Here is a 15,422-nt window from a genome sequence, read left to right on the forward strand (position 1 = left end):
TTATGGAAAATTGCAACATCATCACTGAAATATTAATGAAGCGTTCATGGTAGAATAAGTGCGTTGCTTTCACAGCTCTCTGAGGGTCTACTATGAATCTACTTCTCTTTATACTTTAAGGATTATGAAAACAGTGCCCTTGGAGAAATGTGAAATTAATGAAAAAAAATAATCCTCCACTCATGTAGTCTTTCTCGAAAGGTATTTTAACAATCCTGTCATGTCAGCATTATTATTTTAGTGGCAAATCTTGATTAGGCATAGAAATGGCAATTTTATAGACTTTGTAATTTAATCAATTTTAAGAATAAGATGAATTTTATTTTTTTTTAAATGTTTATTTATTTAAGTGATGCCTACACCCAACATAGGGCTCCAACCTACCCCCCCACCCCCTTTAAGAGTCATGCTTTTCCTACTGAGCCAGCCAGGAACCTCAGAATAAGATGAATCTTTTTTTTCAAAAGTGTAGAGACATCACAGAAGAATAAGATGAATCTTAAAGATTTTTTTTTAAAACAGATTAGGAAATGATTACCCTTGGAGGTGACAGTTTTATGACTGTTTAGAATCACCTGTTATAAAGCTTTTGAAGTTTTAATTTGGTTAAATTTTTTTTTTTTTTGAGAAGGAGGCTACTTATCCAATTGTTGGATTAGTTTGTTTCTCCTAATCACTGCTACTACCTCTCTTTTGGCCTTATAATACTCTTTAGTAACTGTACCATGGCAGAAACCCAGTAAGTGGTAGTTTTGTTACTGGATCCAGTCAAAGAAGGTGAAGAAGGAGCATAAAATAGAAATGAAAATTGAAAATTAGTCTGTGAGAGAAATAATTTTTAAAGATTTAAGTTTTTTTTAATCTGTGAATTCTCTAGAATATCATACGGCAGTTTATTTGCTGTACTATTAAATCTGATACTGCTTACACTGAAGGTGAGCAGAGTCATGGATGACCCTAAAGTATTGTTGGCAGATAAATAATTTCTATTTGATTTATGAATAAAATATATTTATAAATGATTGATATTTGATCATGCTTATACTTTTCAAGTCATAAGTGTGGGTCTATTTGGGAAAGGTTTATAAAAATATTAACAGAACTTGGTAAGCTGCACTGTAAAGGTCCTTTTTTTTTCATTAAATACACTGAATAGATCCACTCTCTAAACTTATTTTACATAGGGTAATAATAGCTTATGTTTTTACAGCACTTTGGTATTTAGAAAGTGCTTGGAGACATATTTTCATTTACAACAAATATTTGTTGAAAATATATCCTCATCTCTGATTATTCTGATTCTGAGCAGTCATTGTTGGATACATGTCATGTGCTAAGAGTCAGTGCTGTTAAGATGTTTTATATCATGGAAAATCTCATTTATTCCCCATAACAATCTTTGATTTAGGTTCTGTTATTATGACCATTTTACAGTTAGGACACTGAAAACATTAAGTGACCTGCTTAAAGTTAAACTAGTATCTAGTGAAGGAACCAGTGTTCCAACCCAGACAAATTCTTAACCATTAAACCTGCATAGGTGAAAGGCAAGAACATACTTCACAAAACTTTATTTAGCTTAAAGTCAGTTGCCTTTTCCTGCTTCTATACTAGTTCAGTTACAAATGAGTGGCTTTGATAATTTATGTATACCTTGATATTGCTAGAAAAGATAAAACTCAGGAAGAGAGGACCTGAACTTATTAAAATTATTTCCTCAGATTCTCTTGAATCTTTACAGTGTTCTCCAATTTGACCCTAGTTTGCGACAGGCTTCAGCAGCAGGATAAGTAAATCAACACATTGAAACAAATCAACAGAGGCATTTGATCTGCTTTCCTCTTCACTGAATAATGTAATAACAGATATAGGGGACTGACTCCACTGCGAAATGCAGAAAGTGTCCTAAAGGTTCTTGTGTTTTTTTTCTTAGATGCAGAGAGTGTTAAGGGTGATAACTCCATTTTAAGATTTCTCAAAATAAGCGCATGGGTCATCTACAACTTTGGGGAATAGAAGTTCAAAAGAAAGTTTCATATTTAGGGAGAATATTTTTCATTCAATTTCTGGAAATGCCTTTTGGCAGGGTATATTTTAGGTATTTTGCAGGGTATCTTTCATTGGGTTGGATATGGATTCAGATAACAACCCTACTATTCAACCCATGTGGCTATGGAGCATTTGAATTTGATTAATGCCACTGAGGAACTAAATTTATCATTTTATTTAATTTTAATCAATTTAATTTTAAACTTAAAAACTGGTCCTTGATTTAGTTTTAGGATAACTTTTTTTTTTTTTTTTTAAGATTTATTCATTTATTAGAGAAAGAGAGAGAGGTGGGGAGGCTGTGGGAGAGGAAGAGCAAGAATATTTAATAGACTTCTTGCTGAGCAAGGAGCCTGATGAGGGGCTCTGTCCCACAACCATAAGATCATGACCCCAGCCAAAATCAACAATCTGATGCCTAACTGACTGAGCCATCCAGGCACCTCATTTTTGGATAACTTTTGAATGTTCTTTTTTTTAATTTTTAAAAAATTTTAAAAAAAGATTTTATTTATTTGACTGAGAGATTGCAAGTAGGCAGGGAGGAAGGCAGACAGAGAGGGGGAAGCAGTCTCCCCACTGAGCAGAGAGCCTGATGTGGGGCTCGATCCCAGGACCCTAAGATCATGACCTGAGCCGAAGGCAGAGGCTTATCCCGCTGAGCCAGCCACTCAGGCGCCCCATATTTGAATATTCTTGAAACAAGTTGGTTATATGGATCTGCTTTTTCAGCTGTTTAGTTTATATAACCTAGATACTGATAGAGTATTTCTGATAAAAATTTAGCGTCATACTTGACATATATAATGTAATATATACATTGAATTTCAAAGATTAAGTAAGAAAAATGAATGCAAATATATCAATAATCTTTGTATTGATTATACATTAAAGTGATATTTTGGTACATTGAGTTATATACAATATTATTAAAATTAATTTCACTTATTTTCCTTTTTAAAAATGTGGCTACTAAAAAATTTAGAGTCAAATATGATATTGCTCATATTGTTTCTATTGGTTGGTCATGATCTATATTTTAAATATAGAATAAAACTACGCTATTTATCAGCAGGATAAGTCAATACATAGAAACAAATCATAGCCATCCCATCATAGATGAACTACACCTTTAGATCAAGAAAATGCCAAAATACTAGGTGTCTTTTTTTAGAGTGGTCACACACACACACACACACACACACACACTAAAAGCAACATTCTCCTCCCCTCCCCCCGGGTATATAGGTTTAGAAAGATAGTGATTATGGCCTCAATATGGTAGCTGAATTCTTAGAAAATGTGGTAAATTAAGTGGATGGCTTAGATAGATTTTCATCATTTTATTCCATCAACAAAAATGAATGATGAAGGATAGTATATATTTTGTTTTTAATATATAGGTAGGGCGCCTGGGTGGCTCAGGGGTTAAGCCTTCGGCTCAGGTCATGATCCCAGAGTCCTGGGATTGAGTCCCGCATCAGGCTCTCTGCTCGGAGGGGAGCCTGTTCTCTCTCTCTCTCTCTCTCTGCCTACTTGTGATCTCTCTCTCTCTGTCAAATAAATAAATAAAATCTTTAAAAAAATATATATATAGGTATACTGAATTGAACTGTTCAATTAATTCAAAACAATAAGATGAATTAAACATTTGAATTTTCATTTTAAGACATTAAGAGGTGATGTGCTTTTTTGCTTTCCAGTTTATGAATGCTGACTTAGCAAATTTGAAAATTTTTCCTTTTTAAAAAATTTATTCACTTATTTATTTTTAGAATATTTTATTTGTTTTAGAGAGAGGGAGAACAAACTGAGGAGAGGGGCAAAGGGAAAGGGAGAAGCAGACCCCCTCTTTATCAGGGAGTCTAACATGAGGCTTGATCCTGGGACCTTGGGATTATGACTTGGGCCAAAGGCAGATAGATGCTTAACAGACCGAGCCACCCAGGCACCCCCAAAATTTTTCCCTTTCAAGAACTTTAGCTTGCAGAATATGTCAAGAGCTGGACAAAAATGGAGATACAGAGAGGACCATTGTGTTTTTGTGTCATTGTCTATGTGGTTGTGAGCTAAAATGTCTTTGCTTGACTTTGACAGAGAACTGTACATATCCTTGACAATCAGTTTGGATTAGTGTGTAACATAGTCTAATTGGGTTTCAGTTTGCTGTGTTTTTACCTTACTAAAGCAATTTTAAATAGTGACATTGCTCAGTAGGCTTAAGACTGGTTGGACAGTCAAAAGGTCAGTTTTAGGTCTGTCACTGGCACTGATTTCCATGGTGACCTTTCTGGACATTTTTTTTTCCCCATGCTGATGTGGCAATGTGAAGGTATTACAAGTTGTAAGAACTTTGCATAGCTGGTCTATTAAATATGTGATTTTGTTGTTAGTGAAACTATTGGCTTTATATCTACAGGAAGGAAGTTTTTAACATTTCAAGCTTGACTTTCCCAACAATCTATTTATTTTGGGTACTCTTGTTACTGAACAGGAAACTTTTTGTCTTTTGTGGTTGCTTTTCCCCACTGGTTATAAGACACATGTACAATATTTTATTTAATCAACATTAAAACCCTGTGAGGTAGGCTGGCAGATATTCTTATTCCTATTTTACAGATAAAAAAATGAGTCATAAAGGCACGAGGTGACCTGTTCAAGGTTTCTTAGCTACTAAGTACCAGTACTGGAACTCAAACTCAGGCTTTTCTTACCTATTTCTGTGTATTTTGTTTTTGTTCTTTGTTCATTTGTTTTAATTGAGGTATAGTTGACATATAACATGTTAACTTCAGGTGTGCAACATAATGATTTGAAATTTGTATACATTGCAAAATGATCAGCACCCCTTAGTCTAGTTAACATTTCTTATTTCTGTTCTTAAACATATTTCCAAATGTTTTCAAAAACATTTTATATATTAATTTCATGTAATAAGGATCTTTCAGGCTGAAATGCTTATATACATGTGATTTGAATTATTTGAAACAATTTAATGTTTAGAAAATACAGAAGTAGGTAAGTGAGGCTTTTAGAGATATTTATTTTATTGAAATAGATGGTTTCCTGGTGTTTGGTCATTTGTTTATTTGTTTTTTCATGCAACAAATGTCTATTAAGTGTCTACTATGTGCTGAACACTTTTTTCTTAAAGATTTTATTTATTTTCTTATTTATTAAAGATGTTATTTATTTGAGAGAGAGAGACGAGCACGCAAGAGGAGAGAGGGGCAGAAGAAGTAGGAGACAGAGAAGCAGGCTCCCAGCTGAGCGTGGAGCTTGACTTGGGGCTCTATCCCAGGACCCTGAGATCATGCCAACTGAACCACGGCAGCATCCCTTATAGATTTTATTTTTAAGTGATCTGTACACCCAAAGTGGGCCTTGAGCTTACAGTCCTAAGGGAGATCAAGAGTCACATGCTGTATAGACTGAGCCAGCCAGGGACCCCATGCTGCACACTTGTCTACTGCTGAGGATATATACCATGTATGACATACATGGTCTCTGATTTTACATCCCTAGCAGATGAGTTTCTTTAAATGAACAAAATATGTTAGAACTAACACAAAATGTAATCAATGGCGTGAACTAGAAATGGAAGATAATTGTTTCTAATTTTTATTTCTCCTTTACTTTTATTTATTTATTTATTTATTTTTAAAAGATTTTATTTATTTATTTGACAGATAGAGGTCACAAGTAGGCAGAGAGGCAGGCAGAGAGAGAGAGAGGAGGAAGCAGGCCCCCTGCATCCCAGGATTCTGGGATTATGACCCAAGCCGAAGGCAGAGGCTTTAACTCACTGAGTTACCCAGGTGCCCCTTCTCCTTTATTTTTTTAATAGCATTTTTTTGGTACCCTGATTCATTAAGAAGAGTGATTTAAAAAATGAAAAGTGTGCCCTGACTCTAAAGTATTTCAAATAAAAAGTGAACTTCAAAGCTTATGCATTAGGGGGTATTATTTATATCATATCCTACTTTATAAAATATACATGCCCCACTTTTATGTCTTTGTAGTTGGATTAGGAAGTAAGGGAAATGAAAGAAGAGCTAGTACATGATGTTAATTGAAAGTCAATGAAATTATTTTATTTACAAAATATGAGTTGGTAGGTTTTCCTCAGATATGGTTTATTGAATTTATGAAGTGTGATAGACCTGTTTGTTGTTTGGAACTCTATGAAAGTTCAAGTTTCATGTCTAATTATTACTACCCTTTGAGCTCTTACCATCTTACCTGCTAATTGGTTAATATTTTGATGCATAATTATGGGGTAGAGTGATGCACTAGAAATTCCAGTTTTGTGAAGCCATGAAAGCAGAAATCATCTTGGCAGTTAATACCATAATCTGCCCAATCTTCCAGTTCTCTCAATTTATCTTCAAAGACATAAGTTTGGAATATGCATTATTATGGATGTTTTCCCCCAAGATATGTTACAACCCATTTGTGTGACTGACTTAAAAATGGTTGTTTTCTGCCAATGTTAGACATAATCTTCATCTCAGCTTCAGATTAGAAAGGAAGGCGCAAGAATGAAAATGGATGCCAGATAATAAAAAGTATTTATGTACAGTGTATCATTAGAATAATTTTATCCAAAATAAAACAAATTTGTTTGTTATTTTCAATGCTTCTCTCTGGGACGCGGATTTGTGAATTCTGTCTTTCAGCTTGGTTTCCCAGTGGATTAACTATTTAATCTTCTCATAGTATTAAAATAGTTTTCCTGTGGCTCAGGCTTTATTTGAAGCAAATGACAGCCAAGCAAAGGCACAATTTTCATGACACCCTACAATTATTATAAGATCTTTCTGAATTTCAGTTTAAGAATTATATATGAGGTTCCTTTGTCCTTTGTTTTTAAAAATTATCAGACATTTGTATTACAAAGATGATTTTTAGTACTTCTGTACTTATTGAAAAAAATAGATTTTAAAATGGAAAGGACCTGGAAGGACTAGCTGGTTAAGACTCCTTCTTTATGATAGTTTAGACAATAGGTCCCAGAGAAGTTGAGGAAATTTCTTGAGGTATCACAGCTAGCAGCTCAAGTTTTGTGTTGATTAGTATTGTGGATTTTCTAGGTCTTCATGTTTTTCTGGCAGACGTCCTAGAAATAGAATAAATTTACATTTTATTTATTTACTTATTATTTTATTTATTTATTTGACAGAGAGAGACACAGTGAGAGAAGGATCAAAAGCATGGGTAGTGGGAGAGGGAGAAGCAGCCAATGTGGGGCTTGATCCCAGGATGCTGGGATCATGTCCTGAACCAAAGTCAGACTCCTAACAACTGAGCCATCCAGATCCCCTAAATTTACATTTTAAAAACTATAGTTTTAATCCTTTAAGTACTCCTTATAAAAGTTAACTTTACATTTAGATGGGTTTCCCCACTCTTAAGTGCCCATTATTTTTGCTTTATGATGGCCCCAATCTAGGAACCAGGACAGTGATTCTAAAAAGGACCTCACAGAGACACAGAGTAAAGGACCCCTGGAACAGAAACAGAAATACAGGTCTATATTTTGGAGTTCATGGTGTATTTAAATGTGAAGAAATGCCAGAACTGGGTGATAAAAATAATATGGACTGCTTTCAACATTCACAGGTGGCACAGTAATGCTTTAATGACAGCCACTTAAGTATAGTGTGTATAGTCTAATTTGGAAATAATGTTCAACATGGAGATGGGAGCATTTTGTGAATGCTAGGCATATAGCCTTTCCCCCCATCCTTCCCCTTTGTTAAAACTTTTTTTTCTTTTTACTCCAACATACTTAAAGATTATAGCACATTCCAGTAATAATGGCAGACTTGCTATGAGCAAGATGGCTGAAGTGGGGGGTAGGGTAGCGGTAGGGCAGAGTCATGTGGGGGTGAGATATATAATGAGACCTGGAATTGGTGATAGAAGTAGAAATCTGAGTGGTTTTAAAAACACCTTCTTTTAAGGATGAGTACCCAACTTTTGTAGCAACATGGGCAGGACTGGACGAGATTATGCTGAGTGAAATAAGTCAAGCAGAGAGTGTCAATTATCATATGGTCTCACTTATTTGTGGAGCACAACAAATAGCATGGAGGACAAGGGGAGATGGAGAGAAGGGAGGTGAGGGAAATTGGAAGGGGAGGTGAACCATGAGAGACTATGGACTCTGAAAAACAAACTGAGGATTTTGAAGGGGCAGCAGGTGGGAGGTTGGGGGAACCAGGTGGTGGGTATTAGAGAGGGCACGGATTGCATGGAGCACTAGGTGTGGTGCAAAAACAATGAATACTGTTATGCTGAAAAGAAAAAAAAATAAAGTGCAACACACACACACACACACACACACACACAGACCTTCCTTTAGGTAATACTTCACATGATAGGTGATATATTTTTTTTTTTTTTTTGGATTCTTAAGCTTTTAAATAATATCTTAGTCCTTCCTCTCCTTATTTTAGAAGGAGATAAGAATACAACACATTTGGGGTGGCTCAGTGGGTTTTAAGCCGCTGCCTTCGGCTCAGGTCATGATCTCGGGGTCCTGGGATTGAGTCCCATGTTGGGCTCTCTGCTCAGCAGGGAGTCTGCTTCCCCTTCTCTCTCTCTACCTGCCTCTCTGCCTACTTGTGATCTCTCTCTGTCAAATGGATAAATAAAATCTTAAAAAAAAAATATTTTATTTATAAAAAAAAAAAAAGAATACAACACATTTTGACCATAACTGAGGCCTGTCATCCAAAAAAAGTCCTAAATCTCCCCTCTACATGAAGCCTTTCTAAATTATTCCCGTGTACAGAAATTTCTGCCGTTTGGGGCCATAGATCTTCCTTATATGAGTCTTCTCTCTCTCCCACTAAACTTGCAATGAGAGAGATATATACAATGTGATTTTTCACTGTTCAGCTTGAAATGTTCCCCAAACTCAGAGAACATTTAATGCTTTTTTAAAGAAGGTGTTTGGGGTGTCTGGGTGGCCTAGTCAGTTAAGCATCTGATTTTTGGTTTGGTTCTCCCGTCATGATTTCAGGGTTGGTGCTGAGTGCAGAGTCTGCTTGAGATTCTTCCCACGCCCCCTTCTTCTTCCTTTGCAGGTGCACACACACACTCTCTCTCAAATAAATAAATAATGTCTTTAAAAAAAGTTAAAGAAGGTGCTAGCATATTGATAGCATTATTATACAAGAACATTTGAAGGACATTGTGGTTTTGATATTGAAACAAGCAGATGTCCACCTGTCTAGATTGGAGTGACGGTCTTTCAGTATTTAACCCCATGGTGAGTCTACTTGGGTGACTGTCACCCCTATTAGCATCTTCAGTAAGAGCAAGGAAATAAGAAAGTTCTTCAGACTTGGTTGTGTCCCATCATGAGCCCAAGCAGGGGCTAAATCAAGGATGGCACTATGGATCTCTTAGAGTGTAGTAAAATATTAGTTTTTGAAATTGGATTTGACATTATTCTCAACTTTGGGGAGCTGTGTCTGTCACTTAGGCATGATGAGTTTGTAGTTCTCTGAATATGATGAAGGACGTATTTTTTTTCAGGGTATATACCCATATTCTTTGACATAGTTACATAGTCATTTTGGAGTTGTTCTAAATGAGAGCCTTTTTCTTTTCTTTTCTTTCCTTTCCTTCCTTCCTTCCTTCCTTCCTTTCTTTCTCTTTCTTTCTTTCTAGATTTTATTTATTTGAAAGGGAGAGAGAGAGACAGAGAGACTGAGCAGGGCAGAGGGAGAGGGACAAGCAGACTCCTGGCAGAGCAGGGAGCCTGATGTGTGTCTCCATTCCAGTATCCAGGGATCATGACCTGAGCTGAAGGCAGATGCTTAACTGCCTGAACCACCCAGGCACCCTGAGAGAGACCTTTTCCATCAGCAAGCAAGAACATGAAACTTTGGAGAGGGTCAAGCTATAGTTAATTATTATGATGTGGTATATTGATCACATGGGAGAATGAGACATAGGCCATCTCTACCCTCATTTGTATTCTTTCTAATCTTACTAATTTTTTAGACCAAAATTCATTCATTATATAAATATAAATACCCACTGTGTACTGGAATCACATAACTTGGAGGCAATGTGATATAATAGAATGAATATGAGATGGTTAGAAAATTGTTTTGTTTTGGATTCTTAACCACTGATAAACTTGGCTTTTGGTAAGTAGTTATCTGCTTACCTCGGTGGACTTGAAAAAGGATCAAAAGAGCCAGCCACATGAAAGCATTTGGAAAATGGTTTTTACACAATGCATACAATAATATTATTGGACATGAGTTTGATATAACCAACAATGGACCTGTTGGCTATATTTCAAATGCTAGCAATTGGATTAGTCATTCTTTAATGTGTGATCTGTAACTTGAGTTAGTAAAGTGCTTTATAGGTGTTTGTGTCTGCTCTTTTGCTTTGAGTGTGTCTATTACTTGCACTGTTATGAATGATAGCAAATGTATATGAACACTTCTAAAAACCTTACCTTACCTAACCTTCTAGTTTTTATTTTGTTTTCAATATGTTCCTTTCATACCATTCTGCTCTAACTTAACAAATTCCTTCTTTTATAGTTTACTAAAATTCACCATTTTAGCTTTTTCCTTTCTCTTCCCATACAGACTTATAGTTGGTATGGTTTTTAGTATTTTGTAAAGTTACTATCATATACTTTGTGAGATTAACAATAGTATTGAGTATATTTTCTACTAGTTTAATCTAATATAAGAGGATGGTGACTAAATTGATTAATAAAAATGTGAATATTTGAATTGGCTTGCACTAGGGTTTTGAAAATGTTATTAATGCTTTCCTTGCTTCCTTTTGTCGGACTTGGCAACAATACACTAAACCAGGGTATGGAGTAAAGAGTGTTATAAGGAGAAAACTGGGGAAAAAACTGGAAGTACTAAAAACACAGAATTTTTAAAGTTTATATTTTCTATAGAATTTTTTCTAGTACCTAGAGGTGATGGGGCAATGTGCTTGCAGTATTCATTGACAGAACTATGTCAAGATTTAGCTGAAGGCATTTTAAAGAAGACTGATAATTAGAAGCAGAAAATAGATCTTGCAGGCCTAGTCTAAGAACCTTCAAATCAGCTTTTCATTTCATAAGTAACTTCTATTTGACTTATTATTTTTTTCTTCTTTCTTTTTAAAGTTTGTTTATTTATTTATTTATTTTGTAATCTCTACATGCAACATGGGGCTCAAACTCACTAACAACACATCAAGAGTGGATATTCCTCCGACTGAGCCAGCCAGGTGCCCAATTATTTTCTATTATTGAAATAATATAATCACATTAGAAAAAGTATCCAGAAAAAGATGAGAAAAACAATCAATCACAGTTCATCACCCTGATCTAGTTACTATTAGCATTTTGATATTTTTTAGTCTGTTTTATAAATTTTAAAAAATTATTATAATGTGGATATACTTTTATAGTCTGATGTTTACCATTTTAGAGTATAGCATAAGAATTTTTCCATGTCTTTATATCAGATAAGGGCATTTTGCATAACTTGCTGCATATTATGTGTCATCTACTATATATCAGTGGTTAACTCAATATATGTTAAATTCCATATTTCAAAAAGTAATTCAATTGACAGACTTTTATTGTCTAGTAAGGATCTTAGTTTCATTTTTCTAAGAGTTTGCTGTGCTTTGTGATTCCTGTAATGGTTTCATTTCCACTAATAAGCAGACTCTACAAATGATCAATTTTTGGAATTGAAGGGGGGGATGGTGGCACTGCCCCACCCACAGTATATGGTTAAATGTTATGACATTGAGGATGCTTTTTAAAAAAAGATATCTTGATTTATAATTTTAAAATTTAAACTATATCTACAACAAGATATAATGTATTAAGATAATATAGATATTCATTCAACACATTGGTCTAAGCCACTGATGGTTAATCAAACACAGGTTCATAACCATTCCATGTTCCTTGAAAATTAGTGCATTCCTAAAGTGGTTATATTGCTTTTGTTCACCTTGGTTGAATACAAAACACTAGTTTGAGCAGCTTGTTGGCCAACTAGTCTGTATCTGTCCTGCCCTAAAATGGAAGTTGTCAATGGCTGATTAAACCTGAGATTACAGATTTCATTCCTGGTTATTTGGCCTGCCATTTAAGATTCTTTAATCCAAACGTGACATCTGTGACATTGTCAAGTCTCAATTTAGACAATATAGTATGATACTTTTGAATTTTAGTTAGCCAACTTGGCCTTACTTAGATTGGCAAAAAATTCCATCTGTCCTTGATTATATTCTTATCTATTTTGTTACATAAGTGTAATTGGACCTTCTGTTACCTTTGTAGCAAATGCAATTCTTGTCTCTGAGTATAGGGTTTCTTTAGTTATATTTGATTCTTAGTTTTGTATTAACTTGGTATAGCCAGTCATAATTTTATTTATCTTGTGTTCTATGACTGCAGCTTTCAAAATAGAGTAACTCAAAGACTTCTGATAATTTCACACTTTTAAAGATTTTTTTTATTTATTTGCCAGAAACAGAGGGAGAGAGAGCGAGAGAGCACAGGCAGACAAAGAGGCAGGCAGAGGCAGAGGGAGAAGCAGGCTCCCTTGCCGAGCAAGGAGCCCGATGTGGGACTCGATCCCAGAACCCTGGGATCATGACCTGAGCCGAAGGCAGCTGCTCAACCAACTGAGCCACCCAGGCGTCCCAATTTCACACTTTTAAATTTGCACGTTTTGCATCAATTTCTTTGCCTTGTTTTCTGTGTTTCTTTCTTTCTTTTTTTTTTTTAAATGATTTTATTTATTTATTTGAGAGAGAGAGTGCGAGCGAGCGTGAGAGGAGAGAGGTCAGCAGGAGAAGCAGACACCCTGCCGTGCCAGGGAGTCCGATGTGGGACTCCATCCCAGGACTCCAGGATCATGACCTGAGCCGAAGGCAGTCGCCCAACCAACTGAGCCACCCAGGCGCCCTGTTTTCTATGTTTCAATAGTAAGATTCTATCCCATTCTATTTAAAAATAGGCATATTAAAAAAAAAAAAAAACTAAGCATAAAGAAATTCTATGTTACTGAATGCTATGGGTATTGTTAGGCTATAAGTTCAGTTGATTTCAGTGTGATGCTTATAAGGCAGAGGTTAAAGCCTCTGCCTTCGGCTCAGGCCATGATCTCAGGGTCTTGGGATCGAGCTCCGCATCGGGCTCTCTGCTCAGCAGTGAGCCTGCTTCCCTCTCACTCTCTGCCTGCCTCTCTGCCTACTTGTGATCTCTGTCTGTCAAATAAATAAATAAAATCTTTAAAAAACAAAAAAAAGAAGCTGTGATTTTGTTATGGGATTGACATGAAACACACACACACACACACACACACACACATATACAAACACACTCATTAAAACATAAAATCCACTAAGGAGTTGATGAATCTGGCTAATGTAGTATAAAATATATTAATAGACAAATTGATATTTGTTTTCTAATATCAGTTGATGAAAAGATTGTCCATATGAAAACATGTCCAAATGACATTTTAGTTAAAAAGGATATATGAGCTTGTCAAGAAACTTTGAAGTTTTGAGCGGCTTTCTTGATTGTCGTTTTGAAATGGAAAATTTTGGTCACTCCTGAACTATGTCTACCTATGTGTTAATATGAAAATGGTTCTTTTCTGGTAGCTTCTGCTGTGGTCATGTAACGTATGCACAATGACAGTTTAGCATCTCAATTTTGATGAAGCAGCCCATAGAATGTGTGTTGGGCTAGGCCAAATCATTGGTGTCCACTGTAATCGCTCAGTATGGGACTGGCACATCTAGGTGAATTGGGAAGTGGTATTCCTCATGGTAGCTTCACTGACAGTGAGAAGGGATGGGAGAAGAAGAATGTGTGAGGGGATCAAGGTAAATCGAGTAGCCATTGTGGTTCCCAGAAGCCCTGCACTGTCAGTTAAAAGCATCAGGATCTATGGCAATAGTGCCTTGTCTTATCCCAATATCTATACAGGAACTTCTAAACACTGGTTGATCTCTCTTTTTCTAGCTTCATGTTCCTTATTAATTTTGTCTTTTCCCTTCCGCCACGAACCTGCCTTAATTTTATTGTCCTTTGCAGCACTGCTTATTGAAAAGAGCATGGACTTTAGTGTCACAAAGTTTTGAGTTCAAAATTGTAGGACAACCTCCTAAACTTTATGAATCTTGGTTTTGTCATCTGTAAAATGGAGTTAATATCCATCTTATAGATTTGTTAAGATTATATGAATGTTGTTAATTCCTTGCCTTTAATATTGTTTGGGAGATACTAGATTCTTTCTTCTTTTTTAGTGTTTCCTTTCTCCTTCCTCTTCCTACTACCTTTTTTTTTTCTCTCTCTCTCTCCATCTATATCTCTATAAATTTCTATTTTTCCTCTTCTAGGTAAAAATTAATAGTGAATAACCACAATTTCTTTTCCAATCTCCTTAAGACAGGAATACCTTCTTGGTGAGCTCTTGTTTATAAAACTCTACCTTTGGGGCACCTGGGTGGCCCAGTGGGTTAAGCGTGTGACTTTTGGTTTTGGGTGAGGTCATGATCTCAGGTTTGTGGGATTGAGCCCTGTGTCAATCTGTGCACCAGGCTCTGTGCTCACTGCAGAGTCTGCTTTAGATTCTCCCTATCCCTCTGCCCCATCCCCACTCCCCTCTCTTTCACACATGCGTCCTCTCTCATAAATAATTAAGTAAACCTTTAAAAAACAAAAGCCAAAAAAACCTACCATCATCTTGGTTTCTCTGTGAAATAGAGATAATAAGAGTACTAATCTCTCATAGGATTATATGAGATTTAATTGGCATATTTATAAAGTATTCAGAATAATGCTTGGCATATAGCAGGCCTCACTGAATGTTACTTGTATTCATTAACTTGCAAAAATTTATTTTTTGAGCAGAGATACAGGGAGAGGTTAGTAACTTTCAGCTATAAGATGTATAAGGTCCAGAGATTTAATGTATTACAGGGTGACTAGTTGATAACACTATATTGTGTAACTGAGATTTGCTAAGAGAATAGAACTTGAAAGTTTTTATCAAGGGAAAAAAGGGCAAATGTGTGGTGATGAATGCCTCAATTAACTTGATGGGGGAATCCTTTGGATGTGTCACATGGGGGGTGCCTGGGTGGCTCAGTCAGTTAAGTGTGTGCTTTCTGCTCAGGTCCTGATCTCAGGATCTTGGGATCGAGTCCCACATCAGGCTCCCTGCTCACAGGGAGTCTGCTTCTCCCTCTCCCTCTACCTGTCTTCCCAGCTTCTGCTCTCTTTCTGAAATAAATAAGCAAAAATCTTAAAAAAAAAAAGTGTGCTCATATAGCAGATCATCACAAAGTACACT

General features: G+C 35.9%; 1 protein-coding gene across 8 annotated transcripts in view; it reads left to right on the forward strand.

Moving 5' to 3' along the window:
• KIF21A (kinesin family member 21A) overlaps window positions 1–15,422 on the forward strand; it is a 151,199-nt gene that overhangs the window by 1,331 nt on the left and 134,446 nt on the right. The window lies entirely within an intron of this gene.

Source organism: Mustela lutreola, chromosome 8 (genome assembly GCF_030435805.1).
Source record: "Mustela lutreola isolate mMusLut2 chromosome 8, mMusLut2.pri, whole genome shotgun sequence".
NCBI classification, from domain to species: Eukaryota; Metazoa; Chordata; class Mammalia; order Carnivora; family Mustelidae; genus Mustela; species Mustela lutreola.